The following is an 8134-nucleotide window of genomic DNA, read 5'->3' on the forward strand; positions in this document are numbered from 1 at the left end:
CTGGGGGTCGCGACAATGTTACGCTTGTAAATCAGAAGCTGGGAAATGCATTGGGAAGCTGGGAAAACCGTTTTTCGAGCTCATTTTCGGTTCCGCCGAACGGATTTTGATCAAAATAGGCTCATTCGAAAGGTATTAACCGGGGGCACACGGAAAACCGGGACTTATAACGCGCACGTGCGCGTGCGCGAAACCGGAAGCGAAAGAAAACTTCAAACGGAGCTACAACCGTGAACGGAGCTGAAACCGGCGAAAAATTTCAACGCACGCCGTCGCGCCCTACTCCAACTTAAATAACAAAACTGTCCCTATCGGAATCGGTTGGATAAAACGGAAACGGGAAGCGAAAGAAAACGTTAAACGTCTACACCGAAATGGCCATAGTCAGTTCCAATGAAAAAACAACTCTAACGTGTGTGCCCCACTCTAAAGCAGTGTATAAAACTATCCCCAGCGAAATCAGAGCTACACAACGAAAACGGAAAGCCAAACAAAACTTTAAACAGAGCTACCGAATTGGATATCATCAATCCTGGGAAAATAACCACACACACCGCTGCCCCCCGTCCCAACTTGAATTTAGAAACCGTCCCCAGCGAAATCCCACGTTCGGGCGAATAACTGTGAATTTTAAGCCCCCGTTTCTCTCAAGCTGGAAACGTGCATTCAAAGCTGGGAAAAGGTGCTCATTGACAGGCATCTCCACTTCGGGACCACGTAGCACCTTCACCCGGGTGGCGTTGGAAAGGTCTGGGCGAGGGGGACACGGGGAGGTCAGGCTCGCCACGCGCACGCGCTTCCCCGCGAAACGGGAGCCCAGACAAAACTTTAAACGGACCCACCGAGCTGGGGACGGCTTTTTCCGGGAAGATAACCGCGCACACCGCTGCCCCCCGTCCCAACTTGAATTTAGAAACCGTCCCCAGCGAAATCCCACGTTCGGGCGCAAAACTGCACGTTTGGAGCCACATTTTGTCTGAAGCTGGAAACCTGCATTCAAAGCTGGGAAAAGGTGCTCATTGACAGGCATCTCCACTTCGGGACCTCGTAGCACCTTCACCCGGGTGGCGTTGGAAAGGTCTGGGCGAGGGGGACACGGGGAGGTCAGGCTCGCCACGCGCACGCGCTTCTCCGCGAAACGGGAGCCCAAACAAAACTTTAAACGGACCCACCGAGCTGGGGACGGCTTTTTCCGGGGAGATAACCGCGCACACCGCTGCCCCCCGTCCCAACTTGAATTTAGAAACCGTCCCCAGCGAAATCCCACGTTCGGGCGCAAAACTGCACGTTTGGAGCCACATTTTGTCTGAAGCTGGAAACGTGCATTCAAAGCTGGGAAAAGGTGCTCATTGACAGGCATCTCCACTTCGGGACCTCGTAGCACCTTCACCCGGGTGGCGTTGGAAAGGTCTGGGCGAGGGGGACACGGGGAGGTCAGGCTCGCCACGCGCACGCGCTTCCCCGCGAAACGGGAGCCCAGACAAAACTTTAAACGGACCCACCGAATTGGGGATCATCAATCCTGGGAAAATAACCACACACACCGCTGCCCCCCGTGCCAACTTGAATTTAGAAACCGTCCCCAGCGAAATCCCACGTTCGGGCGCAAAACTGCACGTTTGGAGCCACATTTTGTCTGAAGCTGGAAACGTGCATTCAAAGCTGGGAAAAGGTGCTCATTGACAGGCATCTCCACTTCGGGACCTCGTAGCACCTTCACCCGGGTGGCGTTGGAAAGGTCTGGGCGAGGGGGACACGGGGAGGTCAGGCTCGCCACGCGCACGCGCTTCTCCGCGAAACGGGAGCCCAAACAAAACTTTAAACGGACCCACCGAGCTGGGGACGGCTTTTTCCGGGGAGATAACCGCGCACACCGCTGCCCCCCGTGCCAACTTGAATTTAGAAACCGTCCCCAGCGAAATCCCACGTTCGGGCGCAAAACTGCACGTTTGGAGCCACATTTTGTCTGAAGCTGGAAACGTGCATTCAAAGCTGGGAAAAGGTGCTCATTGACAGGCATCTCCACTTCGGGACCTCGTAGCACCTTCACCCGGGTGGCGTTGGAAAGGTCTGGGCGAGGGGGACACGGGGAGGTCAGGCTCGCCACGCGCACGCGCTTCCCCGCGAAACGGGAGCCCAGACAAAACTTTAAACGGACCCACCGAGCTGGGGATCATCAATCCTGGGAAAATAACCACACACACCGCTGCCCCCCGTGCCAACTTGAATTTAGAAACCGTCCCCAGCGAAATCCCACGTTCGGGCGCAAAACTGCACGTTTGGAGCCACATTTTGTCTGAAGCTGGAAACGTGCATTCAAAGCTGGGAAAAGGTGCTCATTGACAGGCATCTCCACTTCGGGACCTCGTAGCACCTTCACCCGGGTGGCGTTGGAAAGGTCTGGGCGAGGGGGACACGGGGAGGTCAGGCTCGCCACGCGCACGCGCTTCTCCGCGAAACGGGAGCCCAAACAAAACTTTAAACGGACCCACCGAGCTGGGGACGGCTTTTTCCGGGGAGATAACCGCGCACACCGCTGCCCCCCGTGCCAACTTGAATTTAGAAACCGTCCCCAGCGAAATCCCACGTTCGGGCGCAAAACTGCACGTTTGGAGCCACATTTTGTCTGAAGCTGGAAACGTGCATTCAAAGCTGGGAAAAGGTGCTCATTGACAGGCATCTCCACTTCGGGACCTCGTAGCACCTTCACCCGGGTGGCGTTGGAAAGGTCTGGGCGAGGGGGACACGGGGAGGTCAGGCTCGCCACGCGCACGCGCTTCCCCGCGAAACGGGAGCCCAGACAAAACTTTAAACGGACCCACCGAGCTGGGGACGGCTTTTTCCGGGGAGATAACCACACACACCGCTGCCCCCCGTCCCAACTTGAATTTAGAAACCGTCCCCAGCGAAATCCCACGTTCGGGCGCAAAACTGCACGTTTGGAGCCACATTTTGTCTGAAGCTGGAAACCTGCATTCAAAGCTGGGAAAAGGTGCTCATTGACAGGCATCTCCACTTCGGGACCTCGTAGCACCTTCACCCGGGTGGCGTTGGAAAGGTCTGGGCGAGGGGGACACGGGGAGGTCAGGCTCGCCACGCGCACGCGCTTCCCCGCGAAACGGGAGCCCAGACAAAACTTTAAACGGACCCACCGAGCTGGGGACGGCTTTTTCCGGGGAGATAACCACACACACCGCTGCCCCCCGTCCCAACTTGAATTTAGAAACCGTCCCCAGCGAAATCCCACGTTCGGGCGCAAAACTGCACGTTTGGAGCCACATTTTGTCTGAAGCTGGAAACGTGCATTCAAAGCTGGGAAAAGGTGCTCATTGACAGGCATCTCCACTTCGGGACCTCGTAGCACCTTCACCCGGGTGGCGTTGGAAAGGTCTGGGCGAGGGGGACACGGGGAGGTCAGGCTCGCCACGCGCACGCGCTTCCCCGCGAAACGGGAGCCCAGACAAAACTTTAAACGGACCCACCGAGCTGGGGATCATCAATCCTGGGAAGATAACCGCGCACACCGCTGCCCCCCGTGCCAACTTGAATTTAGAAACCGTCCCCAGCGAAATCCCACGTTCGGGCGCAAAACTGCACGTTTGGAGCCACATTTTGTCTGAAGCTGGAAACCTGCATTCAAAGCTGGGAAAAGGTGCTCATTGACAGGCATCTCCACTTCGGGACCTCGTAGCACCTTCACCCGGGTGGCGTTGGAAAGGTCTGGGCGAGGGGGACACGGGGAGGTCAGGCTCGCCACGCGCACGCGCTTCCCCGCGAAACGGGAGCCCAGACAAAACTTTAAACGGACCCACCGAGCTGGGGACGGCTTTTTCCGGGGAGATAACCGCGCACACCGCTGCCCCCCGTCCCAACTTGAATTTAGAAACCGTCCCCAGCGAAATCCCACGTTCGGGCGCAAAACTGCACGTTTGGAGCCACATTTTGTCTGAAGCTGGAAACCTGCATTCAAAGCTGGGAAAAGGTGCTCATTGACAGGCATCTCCACTTCGGGACCTCGTAGCACCTTCACCCGGGTGGCGTTGGAAAGGTCTGGGCGAGGGGGACACGGGGAGGTCAGGCTCGCCACGCGCACGCGCTTCCCCGCGAAACGGGAGCCCAGACAAAACTTTAAACGGACCCACCGAGCTGGGGACGGCTTTTTCCGGGGAGATAACCACACACACCGCTGCCCCCCGTCCCAACTTGAATTTAGAAACCGTCCCCAGCGAAATCCCACGTTCGGGCGCAAAACTGCACGTTTGGAGCCACATTTTGTCTGAAGCTGGAAACCTGCATTCAAAGCTGGGAAAAGGTGCTCATTGACAGGCATCTCCACTTCGGGACCTCGTAGCACCTTCACCCGGGTGGCGTTGGAAAGGTCTGGGCGAGGGGGACACGGGGAGGTCAGGCTCGCCACGCGCACGCGCTTCTCCGCGAAACGGGAGCCCAAACAAAACTTTAAACGGACCCACCGAGCTGGGGACGGCTTTTTCCGGGGAGATAACCGCGCACACCGCTGCCCCCCGTCCCAACTTGAATTTAGAAACCGTCCCCAGCGAAATCCCACGTTCGGGCGCAAAACTGCACGTTTGGAGCCACATTTTGTCTGAAGCTGGAAACGTGCATTCAAAGCTGGGAAAAGGTGCTCATTGACAGGCATCTCCACTTCGGGACCTCGTAGCACCTTCACCCGGGTGGCGTTGGAAAGGTCTGGGCGAGGGGAACACGGGGAGGTCAGGCTCGCCACGCGCACGCGCTTCCCCGCGAAACGGGAGCCCAGACAAAACTTTAAACGGACCCACCGAGCTGGGGACGGCTTTTTCCGGGGAGATAACCGCGCACACCGCTGCCCCCCGTCCCAACTTGAATTTAGAAACCGTCCCCAGCGAAATCCCACGTTCGGGCGCAAAACTGCACGTTTGGAGCCACATTTTGTCTGAAGCTGGAAACGTGCATTCAAAGCTGGGAAAAGGTGCTCATTGACAGGCATCTCCACTTCGGGACCTCGTAGCACCTTCACCCGGGTGGCGTTGGAAAGGTCTGGGCGAGGGGAACACGGGGAGGTCAGGCTCGCCACGCGCACGCGCTTCCCCGCGAAACGGGAGCCCAGACAAAACTTTAAACGGACCCACCGAATTGGGGATCATCAATCCTGGGAAAATAACCGCGCACACCGCTGCCCCCCGTGCCAACTTGAATTTAGAAACCGTCCCCAGCGAAATCCCACGTTCGGGCGCAAAACTGCACGTTTGGAGCCACATTTTGTCTGAAGCTGGAAACGTGCATTCAAAGCTGGGAAAAGGTGCTCATTGACAGGCATCTCCACTTCGGGACCTCGTAGCACCTTCACCCGGGTGGCGTTGGAAAGGTCTGGGCGAGGGGAACACGGGGAGGTCAGGCTCGCCACGCGCACGCGCTTCCCCGCGAAACGGGAGCCCAAACAAAACTTTAAACGGACCCACCGAGCTGGGGACGGCTTTTTCCGGGGAGATAACCGCGCACACCGCTGCCCCCCGTCCCAACTTGAATTTAGAAACCGTCCCCAGCGAAATCCCACGTTCGGGCGCAAAACTGCACGTTTGGAGCCACATTTTGTCTGAAGCTGGAAACGTGCATTCAAAGCTGGGAAAAGGTGCTCATTGACAGGCATCTCCACTTCGGGACCTCGTAGCACCTTCACCCGGGTGGCGTTGGAAAGGTCTGGGCGAGGGGGACACGGGGAGGTCAGGCTCGCCACGCGCACGCGCTTCCCCGCGAAACGGGAGCCCAGACAAAACTTTAAACGGACCCACCGAGCTGGGGACGGCTTTTTCCGGGGAGATAACCGCGCACACCGCTGCCCCCCGTCCCAACTTGAATTTAGAAACCGTCCCCAGCGAAATCCCACGTTCGGGCGCAAAACTGCACGTTTGGAGCCACATTTTGTCTGAAGCTGGAAACCTGCATTCAAAGCTGGGAAAAGGTGCTCATTGACAGGCATCTCCACTTCGGGACCTCGTAGCACCTTCACCCGGGTGGCGTTGGAAAGGTCTGGGCGAGGGGAACACGGGGAGGTCAGGCTCGCCACGCGCACGCGCTTCCCCGCGAAACGGGAGCCCAGACAAAACTTTAAACGGACCCACCGAGCTGGGGACGGCTTTTTCCGGGGAGATAACCACACACACCGCTGCCCCCCGTCCCAACTTGAATTTAGAAACCGTCCCCAGCGAAATCCCACGTTCGGGCGCAAAACTGCACGTTTGGAGCCACATTTTGTCTGAAGCTGGAAACCTGCATTCAAAGCTGGGAAAAGGTGCTCATTGACAGGCATCTCCACTTCGGGACCTCGTAGCACCTTCACCCGGGTGGCGTTGGAAAGGTCTGGGCGAGGGGGACACGGGGAGGTCAGGCTCGCCACGCGCACGCGCTTCCCCGCGAAACGGGAGCCCAGACAAAACTTTAAACGGACCCACCGAGCTGGGGATCATCAATCCTGGGAAGATAACCGCGCACACCGCTGCCCCCCGTGCCAACTTGAATTTAGAAACCGTCCCCAGCGAAATCCCACGTTCGGGCGCAAAACTGCACGTTTGGAGCCACATTTTGTCTGAAGCTGGAAACCTGCATTCAAAGCTGGGAAAAGGTGCTCATTGACAGGCATCTCCACTTCGGGACCTCGTAGCACCTTCACCCGGGTGGCGTTGGAAAGGTCTGGGCGAGGGGGACACGGGGAGGTCAGGCTCGCCACGCGCACGCGCTTCCCCGCGAAACGGGAGCCCAGACAAAACTTTAAACGGACCCACCGAGCTGGGGACGGCTTTTTCCGGGGAGATAACCACACACACCGCTGCCCCCCGTCCCAACTTGAATTTAGAAACCGTCCCCAGCGAAATCCCACGTTCGGGCGCAAAACTGCACGTTTGGAGCCACATTTTGTCTGAAGCTGGAAACGTGCATTCAAAGCTGGGAAAAGGTGCTCATTGACAGGCATCTCCACTTCGGGACCTCGTAGCACCTTCACCCGGGTGGCGTTGGAAAGGTCTGGGCGAGGGGGACACGGGGAGGTCAGGCTCGCCACGCGCACGCGCTTCCCCGCGAAACGGGAGCCCAGACAAAACTTTAAACGGACCCACCGAGCTGGGGACGGCTTTTTCCGGGGAGATAACCACACACACCGCTGCCCCCCGTCCCAACTTGAATTTAGAAACCGTCCCCAGCGAAATCCCACGTTCGGGCGCAAAACTGCACGTTTGGAGCCACATTTTGTCTGAAGCTGGAAACCTGCATTCAAAGCTGGGAAAAGGTGCTCATTGACAGGCATCTCCACTTCGGGACCTCGTAGCACCTTCACCCGGGTGGCGTTGGAAAGGTCTGGGCGAGGGGGACACGGGGAGGTCAGGCTCGCCACGCGCACGCGCTTCCCCGCGAAACGGGAGCCCAGACAAAACTTTAAACGGACCCACCGAGCTGGGGACGGCTTTTTCCGGGGAGATAACCACACACACCGCTGCCCCCCGTCCCAACTTGAATTTAGAAACCGTCCCCAGCGAAATCCCACGTTCGGGCGCAAAACTGCACGTTTGGAGCCACATTTTGTCTGAAGCTGGAAACCTGCATTCAAAGCTGGGAAAAGGTGCTCATTGACAGGCATCTCCACTTCGGGACCTCGTAGCACCTTCACCCGGGTGGCGTTGGAAAGGTCTGGGCGAGGGGAACACGGGGAGGTCAGGCTCGCCACGCGCACGCGCTTCCCCGCGAAACGGGAGCCCAGACAAAACTTTAAACGGACCCACCGAGCTGGGGACGGCTTTTTCCGGGGAGATAACCGCGCACACCGCTGCCCCCCGTCCCAACTTGAATTTAGAAACCGTCCCCAGCGAAATCCCACGTTCGGGCGCAAAACTGCACGTTTGGAGCCACATTTTGTCTGAAGCTGGAAACGTGCATTCAAAGCTGGGAAAAGGTGCTCATTGACAGGCATCTCCACTTCGGGACCTCGTAGCACCTTCACCCGGGTGGCGTTGGAAAGGTCTGGGCGAGGGGGACACGGGGAGGTCAGGCTCGCCACGCGCACGCGCTTCTCCGCGAAACGGGAGCCCAAACAAAACTTTAAACGGACCCACCGAGCTGGGGACGGCTTTTTCCGGGGAGATAA

This window comes from Osmerus eperlanus, chromosome 4 (genome assembly GCF_963692335.1).
Source record: "Osmerus eperlanus chromosome 4, fOsmEpe2.1, whole genome shotgun sequence".
Classification (NCBI taxonomy): Eukaryota; Metazoa; Chordata; class Actinopteri; order Osmeriformes; family Osmeridae; genus Osmerus; species Osmerus eperlanus.